This window comes from Kryptolebias marmoratus, linkage group LG17 (genome assembly GCF_001649575.2).
Source record: "Kryptolebias marmoratus isolate JLee-2015 linkage group LG17, ASM164957v2, whole genome shotgun sequence".
NCBI classification, from domain to species: domain Eukaryota; kingdom Metazoa; phylum Chordata; class Actinopteri; order Cyprinodontiformes; family Rivulidae; genus Kryptolebias; species Kryptolebias marmoratus.
The window spans coordinates 23,454,766-23,481,292 of NC_051446.1; the positions used below are offsets into that span (position 1 = coordinate 23,454,766).

General features: G+C 41.2%; 2 protein-coding genes across 8 annotated transcripts in view; one reads left to right on the plus strand and one right to left on the minus strand.

Annotated features, from left to right (window-relative positions):
- The first annotated feature begins 7,783 nt into the window (after positions 1 to 7,783).
- LOC108248798 (leucine zipper tumor suppressor 2) overlaps positions 7,784 to 26,527 on the plus strand; it is a 25,711-nt gene continuing 6,967 nt past the window's right edge. The window contains exons 1-2 of one of the 4 annotated variants that reach the window (XM_017437802.3): positions 7,784 to 8,009; positions 19,206 to 19,319. The gene's annotated coding sequence lies outside the window, so the exon portion shown is untranslated. Of the gene's footprint in view, positions 8,010 to 19,205; positions 19,320 to 22,186; positions 22,313 to 26,527 lie in introns of those variants that run through there. The other 3 variants (XM_017437785.3, XM_037980669.1, XM_037980670.1) reach the window with 3 other exon arrangements.
- The window catches only part of LOC108248769 (PDZ domain-containing protein 7), a 21,697-nt gene continuing 19,901 nt past the window's right edge, over positions 24,732 to 26,527 (minus strand). For 3 of the 4 annotated variants that reach the window (XR_003040125.2, XR_003040124.2, XR_001809160.3), the window contains one exon: positions 24,733 to 25,409. The gene's annotated coding sequence lies outside the window, so the exon portion shown is untranslated. Of the gene's footprint in view, positions 25,410 to 26,527 lie in introns of all 4 variants that reach the window. The other variant, XR_003040126.2, reaches the window with a different exon arrangement.

Genomic DNA, 26,527 nt, shown 5'->3' on the forward strand with positions numbered 1-26,527 from the left:
TGAGAAAAGCAGACGAGAAATCGTCATGGAAACGTTTCTGTACATTTGAGACCAGCTCAGTGATGCTGACGATTTAATATCACACAATGTTAATGTATATTTTTTATCATTTAAATGTTCTGGTCCTTTATTTTGTCCACTGTTGATATAATAAAATACAACCTGAAACAAAATGCTAACATGCAGCACATAAAAATACGATTTAATACAATCTAATATGAGATGATATGATACATTACAATATGACATATAATCCATTGTCTTTACTCAGTTCTTCTTTTCAGGTCGTAGGGAGCTGCTGTCGCTCCAGCCGTCTACAAAACAACTCAGCTGAAAGTGAAACAATAAAATACAATACAAAGATATTTGATATAATACAAAATATCTGATGCAATCTGATATACAGTACAGTGCAATGTGAAACTTAAAGCACTGAGTACATGAAGGGTCACAGGAGTTCAGCAGCATAAAAACTGTTTCTTTTTCCTCAAAGTGAGAAAACTGGATCCAGACAGGAATTCTTTCATGTCTGTTTTGCACTGAATGCAGCAATTTAACTGATTGTAAATCTAAATGGCTCAGACATCATCGTTCCCGTTATGGCCACATGAAGTGCACGCCTCCTTTCTGTGGTTTGTGTAGCTCCGGCGAGCTGAGGCTTACCAGAGGCCCCTTTTTCAGACTCACAGCTGACTCAAGCCCCTCGAATGTCAGGACGTGAGGAAGGTGCTTTGCTCTGCCTCCGTCACGTGGCGTTCGGCACGTTTGACCCACATCATGCCTGCTGCTGCGTGTATTAATAACCACAAACTCCTCTGTGTGCTCTCCGACCAGGACGGAGCTCAGGTCTCTGCTCAATATGAGACAATAACGTCAAAAATTAAAAGGCCTGAGTTTAAACAAAAATGATGGAGTCGTAGCCATTTTGGTCAAACCTTAAAAACAACATTAAAGGCCTCAGAGCATGAGCTGTAAATGAGCTACTATTGAATCAAATTTGAGCTCAGTGTCTGGAAAATTGACCGAGTTATATCCATTTTTAACCATATAAACGATCTTGCGATCTACCTTTTGCCAGTTTTAATTTCAGTTAAAATCTGTCCAGTGGTTCATGAGATATTGTCAGGGAGCGAGGGAAACGAACGCAGTGCTCAGACTCATGTTTGCAGAACTTAACTAATTTATTATGAAAAAAAAAGAGACAAAAACAAAGGGCTGACGTGGCTGAGAGAACTTCCAAAAATTCACAAGTAAAGGCAAACCGGGAACAACGAAACACAGGAAAAACAAAGAAATAAAACAGAAACAATAAACATAATACAAAGAAACAAACAAATCCTGACAGATGTTTTGGTAACAGATCCACACACAGATGAGGAAAAACAAAAATCTGATAAGAAGAGGTAAATTATGTTTATATTTTACAGTTTGTTACTACTTAACAAAGTCCATTGTCTTTCAGCATGCCTGACTTTCAGTAAATGTAGTTGCTTTAGATGTGAAGAGGGTTCTGAGGATGAACCAGACCAGCAGGGCTTTGATGGCATCCCATCACTGTCCTGGAGTGAAGCCCTCCTCATCCTCCTCATTTCCTTCAAACGCGCCGAGGACGCCGTGTGCTCATGTCTCGTGTTAAAACTGTCATGTTGTATTAGACATGGACCCTAAGCAGCTGCACTGCAAATACCTGCCATCTCCGCTTGCTCGACTGTCCTCGCCCTGCCATCTAAAAAAAAAACAACGGGGAAAAAGGTTTTGAGAGACACCACCGAGCCCGGGGTTTATATAACGCTGAAATGTGGCCAAAGAGAGAGCCGAGGGGGCTTAATCTGCTCTGGCACCAGGGGTGTGGAGGCTGTTCAAGAGCCCTGAGGGGAGTGGAAATGGCCTTGCATAGCAGTGGAAAACTTTAAAGGTTAAATGAGAGGGCAGGTGGGGTGACAATAAGAGCTTAATTATAAGGGTAAGAGATGAGGGTGCTGAGTTTGTGGCGAGGAAAGTGGCATTGGAGTGGTACACGGCCTCACTCTTTTTAAGCAAGTCGTCAGAATTAGCGTCTCGTACTTCTGGGACAAGTGAGGCTCCTGGCGGGGCTCCAACACCTCACACCAGACCTCTTTTTAATTCACTCTGAAGGCGAGAAGAAGATAAAGAAAAAGGGGCGACGAGGACAGCCAACCAGGCCAAAGAAAATGGCTATTCACTCTCAAATAAGCCGTCTGCATGACCACCTTCAAAAGAGGCCCCTCTTTGTTTAATCTGCTCAGATTGTGTGCACCCCGACTGTCTGCTGCATGAGCGCTTGGACGCCGGGAACCGCGGCGGTTAACTGAAGTTCTGTCGCCGTTAAGCTGATTATCAGTGCTCTATCCCGCGTCAAGGCCAAACAAACGGTGCAGATGAACAAATCTGCAAAGAAAATCATAAAAAATAGTGTACGGAGGTCACTAAAATATAACAGATCACTATTTTGAGAATTAAAATGAAAAGGGAATGCATAACAAAACAACTTTATTCATTTCTGTGAGTCATCTTTTGCAACGTAATGTCTGGCTAATAAGAAAAGGAACTTAATTCCTACAGGAATGTGGATCCATGCCGACTATCTCAGATGTCATAGTCTGATTATAAACTTTAAGCTGCAAAGATAAATTCCTCCTTTGTGTCATCTGCTTCTGAGAGATTACTAAACAGAGAAAAAGGCTCATGACTGTTTCTGATTATATTATTACAACGTGCGGAGAGAGGATTTACAAACATCTTGTTCTTTGTTAGCAGGAGCATAAAAACCAGATGAAGTGAAACGAGACGAATCAGCAACACTTGGACAGAAAACAGTTTCAAACCTGCCTCCTTCTGGTGTTTTCTACATGTTTGGATCCTTTTATACATTAAAATTTGTCTCTTTGGATCTAAAAGCTGAAGTAAAATGCAAAACAACACAACACGCTGTAACTACTTTAACCATTTAAACCCTGCCTAAACTCAGCTCAGTTCAACTAAACTCAATCTGGATGGATGGTTGGATAGATTTCAGTCGTATATCTGAAATGATTTCCTCCTCATTGCGGAACAAAGCGAGCACTGTTCTGCTGTTCTGCTGTTCTGCTGCTCTGCTGTTCTGCTGCTCTGCTGCTCTGCTGCTCTGTTGTTCTCCACGTCACCGTCAGAGAACAGAAGCAGAACAGCGGCTTCGGGTCGTGATGGGAAACTGAAGTTTGCCGGCTGATGATCGTGTTTGTTGGTTCTGTTTATTCAAATGTCGCCTGCGTTTTTCAAACGTAAAGGTGCAACTTTACCTGGAAGTACAGGACCCATTGTTGCACAAGCAGCACGATCCCGTCCACTTCCTCGTAGCAAACAGGTTCTGTTAGTGGAGAAACTTTGCATTTGATAAATGAACTCTGAGGTCAAAGCTTTATCAAACTGATAACCACTTCTGCTCCAAACATTAAGGTTTAAAGGTCATTTCTACACTTATTCCCTCCATATTAGTTTGCACTATATGTTCTTTTTGTTTTAAATGATCACAAAGACAGCAGTTAAAACTTTCATTTCTTCTTTTTTGGAGGAGAGTCTAGTTTTAAACTTCCAGATGCAGGATTCAGTAAAGCGAGGAGCAGAAAAATGAACTTTTATGACCAAAAACAAAGCGCTGCAGGGCTGCGCGATAAATATTCAGTCCAAATAAAGCAGCATTAAAGTAACAGAATGACATGAAAGAGCGAACATGACCTAAATTTTAATGCAACACACTTCTGCTTTATATCAAAAATAAGGCTGCAAGTCCAAATGACACCCAAACTAAGTCCTGGGATTTGCTGAATTCAATGAAAGCATGGATTACAAAGCATCAGATATGACCTAATTGTCAGAAAATTAGACTTTTCCTGCAGAACTTTTGTGTCCTGAGAGAAAAAGAAACAACGAGTGGACTGAATAAGATTCACCACATTAAAATATGTTTCGTAATAAAAAAAATCCAACATTTTTGGGGTTTTGTGTTTTTTTGGGTGTTCTTTGGGTCAAGTCCAGGAGACTGAATGTGTAGAAACCTAGATTTCCTGTACTTCTAACAATCATAATCTTACTGTTGACCGTGAACTTTATGCAGGAAGTTTAAGATAATAAACAAATAAGTTAAATATCTGTGCACCCTTGTAAGGTGCTTGTTGTTTATATGGTATTTTAGGCTGTAAATGCATTTTTTTAATGTTTTTATATGAGTTCAGGGCTAAAACAATTATGCTTTTGATGAACGTTTGCTTTTTCTTTCTCCTACTTTTAGTTTTGTTGTGGCGCTCACGTTAACAGTCATTCCAGAATAAAAGATCTGGAAGCCACGCGGGACGAAGACCCAACACTGTAATCGTGTCTTTGACGAGTTTTCATGGATTTCACAAACCTATAAACTACCAACGATGAGAGAAGTACACGTCTGCAGGTATCAAATCATCCGAATCAAACGTAAACGACTCAATGGGGAGTAATACACGAGTGCATTAGTTCTGTTTTACTCCACCTGGGAAAAACATTAAAAATGTCTTTTCCAGACCTGCATCATAATGGAAAGTACTTCTGTTTCACTTTCAGGAAGTTGACTCTCAAACAGCAGAAGGCCAGGAACCATGTTTGAGTAAAATGAGGACCTTTTACTCCTCAAAATATACAGTTTCTGGCATGTTTGTGAGTAAAACGAGCTCACGGTGGACATGTTATCAGCCAACACAAGTGCAGAAGAGCTGATTTGTTCAAATATAGGCGTCCTGAGCACGAAGACACACCCCGGTTCAGCTGGGAGAGACCAGCGGGAACTTTTCAGCAGCAAAGAGCAGACTCAGAGGTCTGATTATGGGAGTCTTACAGGCGTGCAACATTCAGCCCACACACAATTAGCAATTACTGCAGCAGCTCGTCTCAGATTCTCTCTTGTGGACACAGAAGTGTGGGACGTTTTCCCCGCATTCCTGATCTGCTGGAGCTTTACGCGGCTCCGTGACCTCGGTTTGTGGAGCAAACGAAGTGCAATTTGGAAAGTTTTAAGGAACACGAAGAACACTCACATAGTAAATAAAAGGAGTGCATATCGCCTGCTGCTTTCCATGCCAGAGTTTCAAACTAAAATCATCTTATGATGAAAAGAGATGGATTATAGCCGTTTTGGTCAAATCATGAGATATGTGAGGATGACTCTCAGTTATTACACTTTCTCTCGATATCTGTGAAACTGACTGAGCTGTAGCCATTTTGTGTGGGCTAAGGGCTAAAGTTCATGAGCTGTGAAAGTAAATTCAGTGATTATTTTTATAGTTTTACTAAAATTCATCCAGTGATTCAGGACACCATTTGCTAACAGATTGACAGGATTGAAGTCAAGCGTTAAAGGAAAAGTTTAAAGCTGAAATATTGTGCAAAGTGTAGTGCTTAGAGCATGTGTTGGGGATGTTGCTCAGCTACTACCACACCAAACTGTAGCTTAATATCTGCAAAAATGGCTGAGTTACAGCCATTTTTCTGTTTCCCAAGGCAAGTTGGGTGTGTCCAACTTAATCAACTCTAAATGTTTTTTCAATGATAACTTTCTAAGAGTTGCCCACGTCACTGTAAACATGCTGCCATATTAGCATGGGTGATAGCTACAGCAGCAGTTCTCAAACCTTTTTATTTTTTTATATTTTTGGCATGCGAGTTCTTTATTACCTTCGCCAAGGAGGTTAGGTTTTCGTGTGGACCCTTTAGTTTCCGGTTGTGTCCGTTGGTTTGTTTGTCTGATCAGGTAAAAACTAAAGAACAGATTTGGATGAAATGTTCAGAAAATGTTGGGGTTGAAACAAAAATCAATGGATTAAATTCTGGTGCTGATCCGGATTATGATCCGGATCGCACTGTTTGTTTAATCACCTTGTTGGAGGTTTGAGCTCTCTGAGTGCTTCTGGTTGAATCTCACAACAGGCACATCTCAGGTGTCAGTTTAACATATATTTGCTTCTTGTCTTGTTAGGTGGTTTGGGTTAATGGCAGGGAGCCAGTCTTTGAGAATGTAAGGACTGGTGTAGAATAAAAAAATGTACACAGATCTTGAACTGTTTACAAAAAAAATAGGGCAAAAAACACTCACAGTTGGACGGCGGCGGCTCCAGAATGTTTGACCTCTAAATATGTTAACTAGTCCTTGTGAGATTATGTGTACAGTTTTGTTTTTCTGTTCTGACAAGACTTGTTTGAGGCGAGGTTGAGGTTATTCAGGTGCGACCTCAGCCGTTCTACATATTTAGAATCCAGAGCAAAGAACAGGTTGTTCAGGAACAGACTTTGAATCTAGGGTGGCTTCTCCTTTTATTGCTCCATAATCCAAACAGAGCGGTTCTGTCAGTTTATTTCTGGTAGCTGCTTTTGACTTTTTTTCTGCCATTGTGGTGGATCCAACAAGATATTTTATTTCCAGTAGCAGTAAGTTTTGTTGAAATTGATTTACCTATGGACAGGTGGTTGAGCCGGGCTGGTTTCAGTGCTGATTTTGAACAGAAATGTTGGGACTTTGACCTGATTTTATACCAAACCATGGAGATAAACTGGGTCAAAGGGTGTCTTATTAAAAGTGAAACTGTTTTGGTTCAGTTGGTAAACCTAGAAGTGAGATAGTGAAAAAAAAAGTGTTTGTGTGTTTTTATGTGTGTGAGAAAAACTAACTTAAGTGTAAAAGGAAATCAGTGGAGGGCTTCAAAATAAAAGCATAAAGCTCATTTCCATGTGTTTATCTCTACCTGAGGTACAGATACTGATAAAACACATCAGCCCTGATTATTAATTGGAATTATTTTATTTGCTGTATCTACTCCTGATCTGTAAGTCGTTTAACTTTCAACTCGAACCATGTTCTGGTTAAAGTATTCATAGTTTAGCAGCACCAAAGGCTTTATCTCTGCAAAAACCATAAAGTTAAACCAGTTCCCACAAATACAGAACAGTAAAATATGCTTTAAGACTGGATCTACAGTAGCTTGATCACTTTTGTGCCATAACGTTTAACTGCAATAATTAATTCATAACTCATTTTTTCATGATCTGTAAATAGTGCAATTTGTGTAAATAAACCTCCTTGATAAGTACATAAGAGGCTTTATTGTCTGAAGACAACAACAAAGCAGGAGTATGTGTACAAACTACAAGATATACGTGATATAATCAAGAAGACATGCTGGCAAACAGAGTAATAACAAAGTTTGAAGTGAGGATAAATGGAGAATGTTTAACACACGTGAACCTACAGCACTATGTCACTTATTTTCTTAATCTCCACCGAGGAGGTTCTGGTGCCGGTTGTCTCCGTTGGTTTGTTTGTCTGATCAGGTAAAAACTAAAGAACAGATCTGGATGAAACAAAAAGACGAGGCGTCCAGCTGTGCAGTTTGACGTTTCCTGCATTACACCGATGCAGAGTTAGAGCACTCGATCAGCTGTGACGTTGACCTTTGACGCCATCACTTCGAAATCAACAGTGATCACCCTTGACCCATGATGTGTCCAACTGTGGAGGCTCATCTGTGACGCTGACCTTTGACCGGATCAACACGAAAATTCAATCCTTTCTATAATGTTTGGCATTTCCTAAAAATTTCATTAGAGTTAATCTTGTACAAAGATAGACAGACAGACGCTACAGAAAACATAATAATGCGAGAAAATCCCAATAAATTTTCTATTTAATCCGAATTAAAACCGGAACACGCGAATTTTATTTTGAAACTCCAAACCGGATGCAGCCGTTGTCCGTCTCGCTAGCTTACCGCCGCCTCCTGAAGCGCTTCCAGCTCGGGTCCAACTCACAACAAACCGCGCGGTCCGCGGAAGGAGGACGAACCAGACGGCAAAAAGACAGACGTTTAAGTCGAGGTTGTGTGAACTTTACATTTTTTGTGAATTAAATTATTTAAAAAGAAGAAAGAAACATAAAGAAAACAGCGTCGCGTGCAGATATCAGCGACCGGACCGTCCGCTTCGCAGTAATGGTGAGCTTTTTACCTACTTTTAATTGAACTAAATGGACTTTAAAAGCATAATGTGATTAGTATTTGAAGCTTTTTAGGCTCCTCGAGCTACAAGGCTTCAAGCTTAAGTGTCTTAATTACCTGTGGACAGGTGTGGGGAGGTTAAGCCCTCGTGTTGCTCTCTGTTAACATTAGGAGGGAATTAAATGAGGTCTGTTTAGTCAAGTTTCACAAGAACCCTTTAGAACGATACCGAAAGCTTTCTGCGGGTAAGGAAGTGTTGTTTGTCCTTGTTGAATCGCATAATTCTCCTTTTTTAAATTCTTTTAAATCGACCTGATAGCTTGGCTGGATGCAGACATAAAACCGAGCAGAAATGTGCTTTAGCTGATTTATTAATCATGTTTTTTCCCCCAAAGGTGTAGGACAGGTTTAGCTTAAAGTCTGCGGCTGGTTTTCTCTCCTGAGGCTGGAAATTATAAATAAAGTAAATAAAAGTCACAACTAGAAGCACTGGGAGAGCTTAAACCTCCACTGACGCCACATTGGGTTTAAAAACAAACCAAAGGACACAACACATGTAGGAGCATAGTCACCTGTGACCTTTAACCTTTGACCCTATGAACCTTGAAATCAACAGGCATCATCTTTGACCCACGAGGCGTCCAGCTGTGCAGTTTGACATTCCTGCATTACACTGTTGCAGAGTTAGAGCACTAGGTCAGCAGTGATGTTGACCTTTGACCCCATGACCTTGAAATCAACAGTGATCACCCCTGGTGTCCATCTGTGGAGTTTAACATTTAACACCAACATCTAATCCCTTGTTCCTTGTACCATGTTAGACGTTTCCTGAAAATTTAATGAAAATCTGTAACTTTTTGAATAATCTTGTACGCAGGCAGACAGACAGACAGGTGGGTAGGCAGACAGACAGGTAGATAGACAGAGTCTACCTAAGACAAGGTAACCTTTAAAAAAAACTAGGTTTGCTTCAGATACAGTGACTTTGACGGAGCTGAAACTCATTCGGACTTAATGTTTTGGTTCTGTTTGCGTCTCTGAATCAAAGGGCAAGCGTTCCTCGGGAGAATGCATATTGCCCGCCATCTGAGTTTTAAACTGAGGCCATCTTAACACCGAGACGGGACTCTCGGCTACTACCGCAGCTCAAATATCTGTAAAACTGACATTTGTGCGTTTTAAGAACAGTTAGAGCCATCTTTCAGCCATCTTGAACGGAGCTCGCTCCGAAAGTCGGATCAGCTGCAGGCGTACGTCCAGACATTGTGGCTTTAAAATCTGTCCAGTTGTTCGTGAGATATTTCGCTAACAGACGGTAAATGGCAAACTTTCTTGCGCTCAAAACGTGTGGCCCGTGTTGGTAAAATGAGTCAAATCGACCGCAGGCAGCAGTGCAAAATAAGTGAAATTACTGATTTGATGATCCGAGCAGCTAAAATATCTTATAATCTACGTTTTAATTCAAAGTTTTCTAACAGCTATGTCTTCAGAAACAACTCTTTGCTTTATAAGCCTTATAATTTTCTATCGTTACAGCTTGTATTAAACAGTGTCCTTAAAAACACTGACATCGTTTGAAATGTGAGTATATAAGTACGTATTGTTTCGTATCTTTTCAGATATTTTGGGAACACGAAAAAGAAAAAAACATTCCTGCCCTTTTTGCCTTTGGTGGCGTGTGACAAATAAACTTAAAGCATCTGTTGGGCAACAAACTGTGCTTCCAGTTTATTCTGTTGGAACGGTGACAGCCCTGAAACAACAGGCTGTTTATGTTCTTACACATCAGGAAGATTAATTTAAGGTCTGAGTCGCCGTAGGGCTCGGCACTAACATGTGTGAATTCTTAAAATAAATGGCATTCCCTCCCCGTTAGACGCTCTACAGCCACTCCTTGCTCGACGCGGAGGAACTACATTATTATTCATCAACAGGCCCAGATGTCCAGGAAGCGTAAATCGGTGTTTTCCTAAAAGCTGGTAATAAATCGTGCTGGTGTTTATTAGTAGTTATTGTGCACAGCAGCGCTAATGATGGGGAAATCCTCAAGAGTGCTCGTTCACTGTAAGTAATAAGATTAAAAATAAAAACGTCTGGTCTGTTTTTAAACGCAGCTGCCTTATCTGTAAACTGATACCGATGAAAACAAACTGAACATCAGAGCTTCCTCCCCACCGGCTGCGTTTTAAATGTCTGCAGGTCAAACGTTTACCTGCAGGGGGCGGGGCTTCGACAGGGAGAGGCCTGAGTTTTATTTGCATGGATAATTTCCCTCTGATTTGTCTTTTTCTTGTAAACAGTTTCAGTAGATTTAGATCAGTCAGCGTGTCCGCTCGATAGCATCTGCAGAGTCCCGGAGGTGTGACCCCCCACACTCGGAAGGAGTAATCTGCGTGTTTACAGTAGAGTTACATTTATAAACTGTTTTATCAATTTTGAGCCTCTTCCAGACATGTTTACGTTTGACTCAGCAGACAAGCAGTTTGCCTTTTTGACCCATCTGAAATGAAGAAAATAAGTCATTTGGAGCCAGCTCGACTGAAGACGACCATCCAGAGGAAACAAAAATGGCTGTAACTGAGCCAGGTTTACAGGATATCGTGCTTAGATTTGGTTTGGTAGTAGCTGAGAGTCACTCTCAACACATTCTCAGCTTGATCTCAGCTTTTATTTGATGGAAACCATCTTTGGGAGCTATTTCCGTTCTTAAAGCGTACGTTATTTTAGTCTGAAACTCAGATTGGTTTTGTTTTGAGAGCGAGCCTTCTCCGTCTCGTTGCCCTGAAGGATGTTTTAAACCGAGGGTCAGGTCCATCTGTTCGCAGCGTAGCGCCGTACGGACACTTTTGAACAAATAAAGAGAGAAACTTTAGGAGGCGGGTCAACAATAGCCGCACGGGGAGAGCTGTCAGGCAGCGTGGAGGCTGGTGTTGGTTTTTAGTTTTCCTCGGGGCCCGTCACATCAAATCCAGCGCTGCTTCAGAATTTACAGGCTTCCTTTGTTTCTGCTGTCCCTCATTGTGTGGAAATGACTCTGCTGCTGATGGTTGTTGGCTGTAATTAGTGATTTCCCACAGCACGGTATTTTCAGCCCGTCTGAAATAACGACGCTGCGGTTTTTCAAACGAGGAGCTCAAAACTGGCAACAAGCTGGTATTTTAAGTGTCTTCACGCCAAAAGAAGCAAGAAGCTAAACGTCTGTGTACTTTTTTTTTCTGTAAATATGTTCAAAATGTGTTTTTGAAATAAAATTTTAGCAAAGAAACAGTCTTTTGAAATATCTCTGTGTGATGAGCTGGGCAGGGGGTTTCACAGACTACTGAGAATCTGCTGTAGTGTCAAAACATGCTCAAATCGTATGTTTTATTCAGACTGAAAGGAAGCTCTAATGGCTAAAATGTCGAGTTTTTTAGCTCCTGTGTCCTTGAGTCTAGTAGATCTGACATCCACTGAAACTGTCAGTGAAAGACCTACATGAGCACATGACAGCTGCACGTCTGTAAATAAGGCCTTACGTGACACATCTCCGGTACTGAAGGCCCAGCATTCCTTGAAAGAATGCATATCGCCCGCCTCCTTTCGTGCCAGAGTTTTAAACTCGGATCACCTTATGTTGAGAAACGACGGCGCTGTAGCTGTTTTGGTCAAATCTTGAAAATAATGTTAAATATCCATTTTTGTGTTTCGCTAATGCCTGTTGAATCATGTCCGCCCTAAAAGTTAATCGGTTGTAGATCCACGTCGAATGATTCGTTCCTGAAAGTTTCATTAAGATCCATCCGGGGGTTCATGGGGTATTTTGTCAACTCACGCAATGAGGAGCTCTGGGAGCATGACTCTCAGCTACAACCACACCAAACTTTAGAACAATATCTGCAAAATTTATTAATTGACAAAGTTAATTTATTGTACATCTAATGATTATTTCCTGCAAGCTCAGTTGCAACTAATCCTGTAGCTGCACCTTTTTATTTCTCGTCAACAAGGTAAACATTCAGCTGTTTGAAAATCGAAGCACCCACACCTGGTTTAGACGGAGGAGAAAGGGAGGAAAATGTGTGTTCATCATCATCGTCGCGATCTGAAACAATATTAAACATCACAGGTTTTTCTAATATCGTGCCGTCTTTTGTTAAACATAAAAATAAATAATAAAAAGCGCAATTTGTGGTCAACCTGAACCGAACAGGAAGCTGGCATCAAAACTTTTCTCCACTGACACGATTTGAATTTGTTTGTGACACAAATAAAAACTAACCCTTACAGTAAAACTTTGTTTTTTATGAAGCCGTTGGTGCTCCAAACTTATGTACAAATTAAATAACATCTTAAGTGATCAGTTGAACAAATGTGAATTATTTTTCTACATTTTTTTTAGTGCTGCTTCACGATGCCAGTTCTTTGTTGGTTTTGTCAGCGTTTTAGATTAAAAGTAAGTAATTTAGGCAATTATCTGTGTACCGTATTATGCCAAATTTTGTGGGTTTTTTTTCTTTGTATTCAGGCTTGAAGCTTGTGGTCCTTCCTCAGGATTCGGTTCGGTCTCTTAGCCAGCTGGGTTTCATAACTGTTTCAGGCAGGAGCTGAGGTTTCATGGAGTTTAAACCCAGAGCCTGGGAAAAAATCAGACTAAAAAACCCCAAAGCGTCTTGTATTTTCTGCCTAACTTAACCAGGTTCTGTCTGTCAGTGAAGTTTTAAGGAGCATAGAGGACAAAAGGTGGGATTTTTAAAATAAATTTGGCCTAGTTTCAGGCGCAGAGCAGTTAATGTGTGGACATCTGTATTTTGTCATCTTTCTGCATTTTAATGCAAATAAACCACACAAACATAATATTTGCCTAAAATGTATTACTCTTTAACTCACACACTCATTTTCTGCTGTTTATAACTTACTGGGAACAATATTACCAACACTTCCTCTCCCTCGTGACGAGTTCAATGTTTGCTGTGAACAAACCTCTTTAATTCATGAACTGAAATCTTATGATTTTGTTTACATTTGTTCAGGATCAAGCCTGCAACCAAGGATATAAATGAAATAATCTACAAGGAGTTTTTGTTGAAATAGGAATTGGCAGCAAAAATCTTTGGTATTTTTATTACCAACAGTTGAAAACCTTAAAGCTTTTAGCCTGCCTTCATGTTTAATAAAAATCATTTGGTTCACATATATTAAATTATCAAATACAGGGGAAGAAACTTCCTCCAAAAAAAACATGAGGGATTATAAGGAATATATATCACTATTTACAAATTCTGAGAGATCTACATTCAGGAAAAGCTTAATTTTTATTTTATTAGTTTTAATATTTGATCATAACTGCTGTTCTTGTTCTGATGGTGGCGATATAATAAAAGCTCTCTTCATCTTCCTCTTCTAGTTGGAAATATCCAAAGTGGGGCCCGTTGCTCCACCACTGTAACCTCGTTCATTTTCCTAATGGCTCCCAAATGTTAGCTTCTTTTTTTTTTCGTTTGTTTGTTTTGCTTTCCCCTCGCAAACTTGACCCGAGTCAGGGCAACTTTTCCTTCAGTCACTAAGTGGGCGAGTCCCGGAGAATCTCTGCAGTTGTGGTTAGATCTTACATTTCTGTAAATGGCTCAGATGCGATGAAAGTCACTCGTTTGGTGAAAGTGTCCTTGTTGGAAGTAATTTTGTTGATTACGTTGCTCTATTACATTGGACAGACTTCAGCTCTAAGCCGTAGCTGCACCAATCTGCAGTCGTGGTTGAAACAAATTTTTGTCCTCTTTATGTCTTTGGAGCCTAACCTATTTTTCTGGGTGATGAAAAGCAGAAAACATTACCGTAATTGGCTCCCGCTTCAGGGCGAGTCGGAGGATGTAGCCACAGTTTTGTTGCAGTTGGCCTAATGCCCGAGTCTGGGTTTAACACCAAACAGTGAACCCTGTCAGGAGGATATTCCACTCAGAGTGTACACAGTTTGTTACGTCATCTGTTACTCGCCGATGATTATGCATGCTTAAAGGAGAGATTTAAAAACAACGAGGCTTTTCCCTCGAGCAGCTGTGTTTACGGTGGTAGTCAGAGGCCGGCCTGCAGCATCTCTGACTCCTTTTTTTTATTTTTTAGGGGTCTAAGCGCTATTGTTGGGGATTTTTCATTTTGTTGAGTAACGTCTGAACCGAAAGTCGCGCAGTTTAGGGAATCACATATTAAAGGTGATTTAAATGTGAAACGCGGCTCTTTTTATTTCAGTTTGAAAACCATAAATCCTGAAAGCACCACGAAGCCTCCCAGTGTCCATTGTTGTTTCTGGAGTTCATGACTGGGGTGTTCGTCTCCAGAATTGCTTTAGAAGTTTGTTTTTGGCTGCCACGAAAATGTAAAACAATGGTTTGCAGTGGCGTTGTTTACTTTTTTAAAGCATCACGATCAGATCTGCCTCCTCCTCCTTCTCGTTTTTCCTCAAAGCGGGGGCAAACGGGGTGTTCAGCTGGACTTGCATTATCTAAGTGGGACGAATCCTCCCTGCGGTTGGTTGTTTGGATATTTTTAAATACGTTTCTCCTCCGTGTCTGTGTGATTTCTGACCTGATTATCCTCCGGCTGAGAGAACACACAACACCGCTCAACTCCACCTTATTTAACAGCTTATGGCTGTTTAAAATAAAAAAAACCTGAAATGTCTAAAGACGTAAGCTGTAATGCGTGCCCAGCAAATGGCAGCGATGAACAGCAAGCGAAAGGTTTTTTTTTTGAATGGAGAGGCTGACCGTTTGGTGGGCGGCTGAATGACTGAAAGGTGAGGAGGTGCGAATCAGAAGCTACGTGGGTGGTGGGATGCACGGTAGATGCGTCAGTGTTGCATAAAGGCTTACGCTGGCAGGAGTGGGCGGACCTGGAGCGTCGGTCCTGTCTGTGTACGCTGATGTAACGAGGGAAGTTTATTATTCAAACAATGTTCAGTCCACCCGTTTGTGGCTTTGAGGACTCTCTAGACTATATTTTATTATATCCAATGGATACATAAAACATTTTTCTGTCAAATGTCAAATTGCACGCATCTGTTTAATTCCTATGAACATAATTACTGCCCATCGCCTAAAGGCAAAGGCAGATAATTGGTTTTGTCTGTGTTTGACTGTCGTGTTGTCAAAATATCAGATAAATCACTGGACTGAATTTAATAAAACATTCAAAGTAAGTATTATATTTACATCTGTAACTGTAACGTTTAGTTGGCAAACTAACATTTGGCTGTATTATAGATATTTAGCTAACATTTGGTGTGGTAATACAGTATTTTTCGCACTATAGGGCGCACTGGATTATAAGACGCACTGTTAATGAATGGTCCATTTTCAAACTTTTGTCATATATAAGGCGCATTAAGCGAAACAAAACAGCCCCGTCTTTTTGGAGAATACTGCACCGACGTAAGCGTCAAGTATAAACACCAACACCCCTGTGGGCGGAGTCCTGCGCGACTAAAACTGAGCCTTAATGCTGCAAGCAGCGCGGCTTTGTAGTTTACAAAAGTCGTAAAACATCACGACTTCTTACATATATAAGGCGCTCCGGATTATAAGGCACACTGTCGTTTTTTGAGAAAATTGAAGGCTTTTAAGTGCGCCTTAAAGTCCGGAAAATACGGCAGTTGAAACTCAGGACACACAACAGATCACACAAGATCTGATTTTAAAACTTAGAGTTGGCTCTAATAATTAAGCTCTTTCCCCATGAGCTCAACTCGGTCCTGTTCTGGTCGATCCGGCGCGAGTTTCCATTGGGTGATCCTCCCCGCTTCCAGCTCGGTTCTTAGGACCTACCTGTCCGAGATTCCAGGCGAGCAGACCGCAGGTCATTAATTTGCCAGGGAGCCACGTCACTGAATCAACCATGGCAGCACAGTTAATTATTTTGTAACTTGAGGCCTAATACGCCTTCTTTAGCTCACTTTTAACTTGTGTATGACTAACCACAGACTGAGCACCAGGCTTACCATGACCTCGATGTCCTCCATAGTTGGGTATCGCCAAAAAAAATGTCACCGGTAGCATTGAGCGGCCTTTCTATGTCAATCCTGCCTACATTGAGGCACCACTCAGTTGTATAGAAAGTCAAAGTGACTGTGTAGAATCGAATTAGAGCGATGCGCGTCACGCTACAATCGATGATCGAAAAATGGCTTTCGATTCAGTCTGTGAGCAGAATATCTCCAAAACCACCAGATGGATTTTAACGAAACTCAAAGTACTCATTGGATGTACATCTACAACTCTAACTTTTAAAGTCCATCCAGTTAAAGATGGCACTCGCACCTTAGGAAACACAAAAATGGTTAGCTAAGATTTGGTGCGGTAGTAGCTGACTGATCTATTGCACAAGGTTTGACCAAAACTTATAAAAATCATTTGACTCTAAAGCTCATTCCTTCAAGGAGTATTTTAATTTGAAGCTACATTATTGGTCTTTTGAGGGACTTTTTTTCAACTTCATTTATTTTGCATAAACATGATAAGAACGCACATGAAACCTAGTTTTAACCACAGTTTAGGATTTCTCATTACGCAGAACAGAGCAGCAGTTTTCTCTGAAAACGTTGGAGGATGTTTGAGGTTTGCCTGGAAGGATCCTAAATGAGGATGTCTGCAGAAAACAGATTTTTGAGCTGTTTAGGGTGGAATGTAAAATGTAATGCTTTCCATGTGGGCTGTCCTTTTGCTGTCTCTGGTTTCCCCTGTGGACTGACTTCCCACCCTCTGCCCATTTTCTCCTTTTTAAACAAACATTTGCGTGATACCAGAATTTTTCTTATTCTCCACATTTTACTGTTGTTGCCTTTGCCACCGTTGGACGTAAGCCAGCCATGTTTTTTTAAGCTTACAGTACTTCCCTATTCTCTGACTGGCCTTTGTTCAGGGTCTGTTGGTCCCACAGTTCTTAGTGGGTTTGACACGTGATTCAATAATGGAATAATAAACCTAAGTGCTGTGGGATGGCAGTGTTTGGACAGGGAAAGTAGTGGGACACCACCCTGTTTGCTAATAGTCTGCTGGCCTTGTGTTCGTGTGGTTTTTTTACATACTTTCCTGCGTAAGACTTCAGCCTCATTCAGCTTTTTACTGACTAACATACACACTGCTCAATATTAATCCATATAAGACTGTAAATATGCTATTTTATTAAAGTAAATTTGTTATGTCCCCTCGGTTTTGCACTGTTAAGATAGCCTGCAGTGTTTTAAATCTTTTTGTTTTTTCAGCCTTTTTAAACAAAAGAAAAAGCAACTTAACAGGTGGTGGCTTAACGTGCAGAAGGTACACGTTCAGTGGGTTTGGATTAGTTTTAATGTGGTCAACATAACGCCAAATAAGACTTTTTGACATGTTTGTAAATATATTTTTCACCAATCAGACAAATCTTTTATATAAACACATCAATTAAGGCAAAATTGAAACAGGAATTTGCATTAGCTGTAACAATACACCTAATTTATGACACTTAAGCTCTAATCGTAACATAATTAATTACCTTTTTATGTTTCTTTTTGGGATATAAAATGTCTGGAAGAGGGAGTTAGCGGGAACGTTGTTAAACCTTTCGCTTCCAGATTAAACTCTAATCTGTGTCCTAGTTCCTCTTATGTGCCGCCTCAGATTGTGGTCAGTTCTGTCGTCTTCGTGGCCTGATCTCCTACAAGCTGCCAATTTAAGGCTTAATTGTTGAAGAAGGTCCTGCCACTTTGATGGAAGGGCTATTATTTGTATGTCAGTCAGTTAAAATCTGGAAATCAACGTGAAAGGGAAAAAAAAACAGCGTGATGATAAATTGGAGAAAACTGTTTGATATGGAAAGAAACTCTTAACTCTTATCATACGTTATAGTTACTAATATTTATATTTTTACAATTAGATTATCCTCTGTTTACAACAGGGTGGTTTTCTGAAACAAGTAAAATCTACTTATATTTGCTCTTACTTCCAAATCCAAAACGATGTAGTTACTTTCTGATAGGCTAATTGTCTTTAAAGATGCCTGATTGTTAAATAAATGTAATGAAATGCTAGAAAGTTAGCATTTTCTGGGGAAACGCTGAAGCCAAAATTCCCCCAAAAAACCATGGCTGAAATCCAAAATGAGCAGAACCACGGCTAAAAGCTAAAATTCATTTTGAAGCAGATTTCAGGAAGAAAATGAAAATATCTAGGTGTATTTCTATGGGGAAAATATTTGCAAACATAGGTAAATAATTCAAAAAGTATTAAAGGTATAAATGCTAAAAGTCATAGCAGTTTATAACCACCGGAGTCGTTAAAGAAGCACAGCGTTAACGGAAGTTGTTTGGTTGCGAGAAACGCTGAGTCAGCATTCACACTATAGTAGTGATAAATTCTGCACAGTCGTCTTTGTGCATCTCTCTGCTTTAAGGCCTTCATTTCAATAAGGATTATCCCACTCAGAGCAGCAGGTGAGGGGTGTGGCCTACTTAGAAAAACACCTGTCTCTCTCTCTCTGTTTCTCTGTCTCTTTTGTGAAGACTTCAACTCAAACGGTTTTAAGGAATTACTTTGCAGAGCTCAGGCTTTATCCCGCGGCCCTGTGGTGCTGCTGTAAAGCTCCGTCACATGTGGGATGCCTCGGCCGTCTCAGCCCCTTCCATCTGTCCGTGGAGCCACAGATGGAGGAGCTGACGGTGTTGGGTTACGGCGACGCTGCAGGCAGTTGGTTCAGCAAACATCTGATGAACAGAATACTCATTAAACATATGTTGCCAAACCCCCCCCTCTCATTACAGCTTTCGTTTCTAATCTAAAAAGACACAGGGGAGGAAAAGCTTCACAGACGAGTTTCTTTTATTTACACTGTAATAAACAATACTATACGCACATCTTAACAAGCTTATATAATCTTAGAAAATGGCCAAATGTTGCAGACTTTGACAAACGTTTAGTTTAAATTTACAAACCTGACTTCTCCTAGTGGACAGTAGTTTTGTGAACAAGGTTCTGGTCCTGGGATCGGTCCACACTCCTGTCGGGATGGAATTTCCCCCTCAGTCCCGTAACCTTCCTCCACATGAAGCTCAGCATGACTCAGTTTTTCCCTCTTTCTTGCTAACTTCCATAAACAAGTTTGTCACATTTTAGGTTTTCCAGCTTTCCACAGCCGCATTTGTCTCGTTGCTTTGCTTCTGCTGATTAATATCTGTTTTTTTTTCCTCAGTCTGAAAGAACAGAAAGGCAAAGAAAAAAGGATGGTTCTCACCGGTGTGAGGGTCTTTGATGCGCCGTGCTTTTCTAAGGCCTCCAGAAGCTGAAAACAAGTTGGTATTGACAGGTAAGAGAGGGGTCTTCTTTATGATCAGGAGTGATGTGCTATGATTTATGTTTGGTATTTTTAATTTTAATGCTTCTTCAAAACATTTAACTTTATTTACAAAAAAAAAAATCCCCATAGAAACACATTCAGATCTTTTTAGTTCCTTCAAAACGTTCTTTAGTGCATTTAGTTATTTTTTGTGCTCCATTTAGCTTCTGTTTTAGTATTTTAGCTTTTAGCTAGTATTTTGCTAATTTTAGCTGCTGCTCTGCTCAAATTAGCTTCTGTTCTGATCGTTTTTAGCTTTTGTTTTGTTTGTTTGAACTCAGTTTCATCCTCAACATTCAGCAGTCCCTCGGCACTCAATGTTCGCCTGTCAGATGCTAATTTTTCTGTTTTTTTCCCTTGTTTTGTATCTGTGAGGTGCAGCACATGTCAGAGTGTGTGTCCTGTGTGGACGTTAACAGATCACTGCTGTGAGAGTGTGTGCAGCAGATCTTAATCACTGATAGGGCACTGCTGTAAGTCCAGAGCTGCAGGCACAACCCTAATCTCTTTGACACATTATACAGTAAATCAGAGCGCGGTTCGGCCGAGCGCCTGCCAACTCGCTCCAGCCAAGTGTGGATTTATGACTCAACTTACTATGAGTGCTTTTTTCAATCTGCACAGTCTCGCCTTTCCTTTTTTATTTGGGTCTGAAACTGATAAACCGCCCAGAGACGAGGGCTTGTTTTAACTCTGAGGTGTTCGTGGATTGCTTTGGGCCACGGCGGATGATTATTAGAGGTAAGGGGTCCAAAGGGCTGGCCGGTTTTAGCTGCAGCATCCAATGGGAGTGACGTCCCCGTGCCGAGGCAGACGCTGATGGATGGCCTAGCTTTCTGTCCGATTCTGGTCCCGGACCGGAGCCGTTGTTATGAAAATATGGACTGCAGAGAGACGGCGGCTCCGCCTGTGATGGATCACCACCTGCCTTGCAGATACAGATAAACTGGAATGGTGGCTTCCGAGGAACCACACTTCAGTTTTCGCTGGAAACTTCACATTTACAGGATTCGTACAGAATCAGTTCCTCGATTTGATTTGGCTGAGTAAAATAAATAAGAGACCACCTGAAAGATCCACCTGATGTTACTGCCAAACCGCACTGTAATATTAATTTAACTGAAAGTTATTTATCACCTGTGTGTGAGTGTAGGTTTATGTGTCTGTTAGCAGAGTGGTTCATTTTGCCTGCCTTTCCTGCAGAACTGTCATTTTTATTTCACAGCTTGTGAATCAACTCCCCCAAAGGGCGCCGAGTCGTGTTAAACCTCCTGGTTTATAAAGAGGTGGCGTTAACAGCAGCGGTTTGCTGCCTGCGTCTTCATGCCGGCCCTGGTGGCCTTGAGCTGTCTGATAATGGTTGTTGTTCAGTATTGGACTCGTGGGGTTTCACGTTCAGTTCTGTTCGGACTTCCTGTTGAAATGTCGTCAGGAATGGCCGTGAACTCCTGCCTGAGCACCAGGGTCTCAAGGACAAACTCTGTGCCTACGAGTGTGACCCAGTTCCAGGAGCAGAGAGAGGCAGCTGATGTGAGGGACAGCTCTGTGTGTGTTGGTGTAGAAAGCTGTGGCAGGGCATAGCCTACTTCTCGTACCCTACTTTCCCCCCCCCCTCTCTTTTTGTTTAAGCTGAGCAGCAGAGCTTCTCCATCACTTCCGCTTGTTTTCTTGATTCGGAGCAGATGATGGGTCAGTTACAGGACAAAGCCTGTTAACGCTGCCAGTTTATTCCTGGGAATAAACTTCAGGAACCACCGGGTTAGTCTGGATTTTACAGATTCTTACAGAAAATAATAAGCCTGTTAAGGTCAAATACTTGAAGAAGAGTCGATTTTCTGGCCTCCTGTGTTCTGCTCTGCAGCCCAAACACTTTCAGTTTGCTTTATTAGCACAGAGAAGCAATTTCTTTTTGCCTTTTGCGGTTTCTGTTTGTATTATCCTTCTAACTGACTGTGCAGAAGTCATTCTTAGACAAGAAATTTGATTGTGAAGAAATATGTAAGAAAATTGTTGGTTGTTAGTCTGAGTCGATGGTCTGTGGTCATCAGTGGCTCACCTACAGCAGATTCAGCAGATTGTCCTTTTATTCTTGGACAGAAATCTGTCGGATCTTTGAGACGTGCTTGATTCTCCTGGGGCAAAAAGTTGTCCAGTCCGGCCTCCGTTAAGTCCTGCATCTTACAGTGTGACACAGTTTCCCATCAAGACTGCAGAAACTCCAGCTGGCACAGCATGGGTTACACCGGATGTTTACGACAGCTGTGTGGCTCACTCAGTAAGGTTGTATCTCACTGGGCTGCGACGTGTAATTGCAAAAAAAAAAAATGCATATTTTCTTTAAATCCTGGGCATTTCCAGCCAGGGAGCCACATTTTGAGCAGCCTATAAAGCTGTGTTAACGGGCCGTGCACATTATTTAATTGTCCACATCCGCCCACATGTTTATGATCTATTCTACTGGACACTTTTTTGAAATGAAGACAGGAAGATTTTGACCGCCCTTTATAAGATCAATCACTCAAATTATAAAGAAGAAAATCCAGTTAAAAGTGGACATCTGAACCAGAATGATCTTCAACTGAAAGTCCTCTTATATTTACTGCCCAACAGACGCAGCGGAAGCCTCTGCAGAAGTTTTTGTGTTTTTTCTCTTTTGATTAAAGGAAACTGAGTGAAGCAGGGAAAGAGGAGGTGTATCAGAGAGAGAGAAAGAGGGTGGGCTGTGCTCCGAGGAAGAGGAGAGCATGAAAGCAGAGGAAGGGGAGGGGATTGCCCTCTCATTCACATTGGTGGCATTTGGCTCCAGAATGAGCTGGGGGTGTTTTTTTATTGAAGGGGGGATTTGGAGAAGTTTTTCTAAAGAGGGCTGGTTGAAACAAGACGTAGTGTTCGAGATGACGTTGGAGGTGAGGCCGGACGATCAGAGTCCAGAGCAGCCATGCAGGAAACAAAAACAAACGGTGGTAAGAAACTCAGACAATAAGCCTGTTAGAGGAAGGGGAAGTCGTCTTTTATAACTTTGTCAGTAAAGGAGACGAGATGTTTGGTTCATTCTTTGACTTATACAGACAGAACATGGAAATAATGCAAATTTATTGTGTATTATAAAGAAAACTTTAATTTTAAAGTCATGGAAGGAGATGATTTTGGCTGGAAGAAGTAATTGATTCATTGATTACTTTATTATCATGATTAGCTAAACGAAGCAAAGGCTAGTTTTGTACTTAAAAGCATTTTAAGATCTAATTTGATCTTGAAATTGAAAACTTGTTTTTCTGTCAGTAAAACAAATAGATCACACAGTGACACAGATTTATCATAATCATTTAAAAATGGCAGCCATCATTAAGCTGTTCTTTCACAGTTGGTTGGTATTAAAACTAAAAGCTGAGTGCTAACCTGCTTGTTTGGTCATTAATCCAAGCGTGCTGGTGTGTGTGTCGGTTTTCTGTCAGTGCTGTATAATCATTGACAGTGTTCAGTTCATCCTTTAAAGCCAACCTGTAAGCACTCAGGAGGAATGCCTGTGTAAACCTACTTTGTTTGTATACTTGAGTTGGTGAAACGGGTCGACTTTATTATATACAGACACGGATAAATGTGTTGGTAGCATGCCTTTAGTATGTGATAAACAAAAAAACTGATCAAAGATGATTTGTTTATTGGACAAAGATATGCTAAAATGGTACAGACAGGATTGTTGGTATCCTTAAAGAGACTTAATCTTTGCATCGTAGTCATGTTTCAAACTGTTTGACCTTAATTAGTATCACAGGAACGTCTCATCAGACATTCAGACTATTTAAAGAGAACAAACAGACTCTGAGTCGTTTGGTTTGGTTGTGTTCACCACACTGAACGTGGAGCAGAGATTACAGATCCACGTTAAAGGTAAAGGCTATAAGACCATCTCAAAGCAGATTCATGTCCCACAATATTATTAAAAAACCTACCAACGCAAGAGGAAATGCAACACCAGGTTGATGAGATGGATAATATGGATTCAAAATCATTCAAGCTGAACTCTGAGGTCAAGGTACATCCCTTTCTGATCGCGCCATAATTTTGAATCATAATGGGCTCCATGGAAGAAGACCCAGGAGGCTCAAGTATTTCATCAAAATGCTTGTTGACAAGCCCCAAAGTTTCTGGGACTGATGAGACAAAACTGGAGCTTTTTGGCTTCAGTCACATCAGTTGTGTGTTTTTATTGTTTGATTATTGTCCAAGGGTACCAAAAAAATCAGTCTGCTTCTGCAAATATGATCACCAGAAATGGCTCTTAGATCAGGAATCTTAATAAATACTTGAGTAAACACTTTTGACAGCTAATTAGCAGTGGCCGAATCTTATTTGTGCCCTTCTTTGGTTGTTTACATCTGCCTCAGTGGCTTTAGTTTTTATCAGGTCTGCGAGGTGTCTGGCTGTAGAAAAGGTAGGTTAACCTCAGAACCAAAATAGCTTTGTCACACTTTTCAGATATGTTCCAGTTTCCAAAGAGAGGGGCAAGAATAAGGAGGCGGGAGGAGGAGGGGGGGAACACAGTGGGATTCAAAAGTTTTACTTGGAGAGGTGGAGGAGGGGAAATCTAGATGTTTGGTCCTTCGTGCAGACGCTCCCTGCAGAAAACGGAGGACGTTCTGCTCTAAGGTGAAGCCTCACATGACGGCTGACATTTACTTTTTATGCTTCCAGTATTTTACCTGGTGAGAGGAAGATTTTAGCCGCCCCTCTGTGGCTGTGGGTTCATGTTGTTCTACAAACAGTGAAGGGTTTTTTTTGTGGGCTCTTTCAGTTTGTCTCAAAGCAGGTTTGTGTGACTTCAATGGCAGGGCCAGTAAACGGTGAACGCTCCATGTCTGTAAAAAGGCTTTTATACCACCGACGCCTCTAATTGCTCATCTCAGACGTAGTCACACCACAGGTTACCCTACGCACCGACATTTAATAAACTCCAAACCAAACATGATTGGAGTGACCCGGCTGTCAGATGTTTGTGGAGCAGAATGTCAATTAATGCTCTAGACTGAGATTTCAGAAAAGGCAGTGATTTATGTAACTGTGATGGGTATGAATTATGCTTTTATGAAATGTCTGTTTTCGTCAATTTGGACACAATTACGGTTTGAAGAATATCCTTTCATTCTTAGATTCTGATGAGGAAATCTGGTGCTCTGGTTTCCAGGGACTAAAGATGTAAAACTGTCTTCTGGCAAATCCTGGCACATTTACAGTAACTTTGATTTAATGTGTGCCGCCTCTATCAGAGAAACTAATCTCTGATCTTTGTCTGGCTCCGTTTCTACAATCTGAAAATGAGAAATGTACAATGGAAGAAGTGCATCACAGTCAGATCTGTTTGTTAGATTGTATTAATTTATTTTTTCCCCATTGTATTATTAATTGGACTGGTGAGTTTGATGTGAGCTTGGTTTGGTACATGCAGTTGTAGTAGTAGTACTTGCTGAAACGACTGTGAGCAAAGAGGAAAATTCACACTGATTGTGTTTTAGTTGGCTTCTGATCCTTTTAATCAATTTTAAACTTGTTTGATTAAAAAAAAACCACCCACTCCATTGAATTTAAAGTAGATCCATCACCTGTTTGATGATTCTGTATTTTACAGATTCTGTCAGTCCAGAATAAATGGGACTTTAACTTAAAGAAACTGTAGCAGAACACCTATTAATGAGATATTTTTGACCGAACCAGTGGACATGTTCAGCACGAACAAGTCATCTCAGGGCACTATGCAAAAGGAAAAATGAGTCCAAATCATAAATCCAATTCTGGTTGTTTCAGTCCATTTATAATACAACACATTCACATGTGGTACAATACAAAATGTCAGTTAGTAAAAGTTATCTAAGGAAGTCAGCAGATTCATCAAAGTCTCCGTACTGAGCTGCACGTTGGAGACAGTAGAAAGAAACGACTCCCGTTTAACAGGAAGAAACCTCCAGCAGAACCAGAACCAGAACCAGGGCAGGGTGACTGGAGGTTTGAGAGGACGGGAAAGAGACGCAGACGAACACAGAAGGCTTGGTCCAGGTGTAGTTTCTACAGAAAGAAAAAAAACAGAAAAATGCAGGTTAATGGCAGCAGTAATTACAAATACAGACATGGAGCACAAAGAGAGAAGTGAGGACGTGGTCAATTTGTCCTCCAGCAGGACTCAGGACACCAGAGACAACCCTAAGAAGAGCCTGACAACTGAAGGCTCTACTTCTGGAAACTATAGGAACTCCAGAGTAAACCTGCAGTCTGAGAGCGAAGCTGTGGACGTCATGAAATCCAGGACTTGTCTCTAAGGTTCTGCAGAGAGACGATGGTAGGACTAACAGAACCGGGGAGTGCACGGACTGGATCTTAAACTCTGTATGTGTCTTTAGGAAGGAGCAGAGGCTGCGCGTTTAGCTGCTGAGGCTTCAGGCCTTATGAACGTCTCTGAGTCTGTGCCGATCGGCGCCGTTTTCTGGGACAAAAGCCCGACGACAGCAGAACACCCAGAACCAGCTCGCTGAGTAACTTTGGGTTTATAGAACATCTGAGTTGAGTCAAGTTCTCTGTCGAGGATCTTGTTACGCCTCGGCATGATGTTCTGGTTAGCCGGGGAAGCACGCTCAGTCAGACTGTGGCTTGTGAGGGATAAGAAACCAGGAAGAAAACCCAAAACAGCAGTTGTTTGGTCTTCAGTCTCCTTCAGCTCCACCACATTCCTCCAGCTGGAGGAGTCACCGACCGACTGAAGGACACTAAAACCGTCTGAATCAGCTGATTCTGCAGACAGTATGGAGATGCACCGTGTATTTAGTGTGTTTTTGTTTAGCTGAGTACGAGCTGTTTATTGATGTTTATCTGCACATCCGATTGTTGTTAACGTCCATTTATTTTCCACTAGGCAGCATATGGAAGGCTGTCAGAGTTATAAAATGTTTGAAGTCTTTAAGATGCTAAGGAGGGTCCTGGCCTCCCTGTTGGCCCTCTGACCCCCCTCCCCCCCTTAAGGCTTGGGGCCCTTGTTGCCATGACAACTAAAGGGAAACCAGGACCACATGAACATGACAGAAAACAGTTTGAGACTCTTGTTCTTTGTGTACAAGAGTCCCCGCATAGTTTCCTCAGGGATTAGAGCTCATTCACTTATGTAGAGAGACGCTGTGGACAAAAACTGCCCC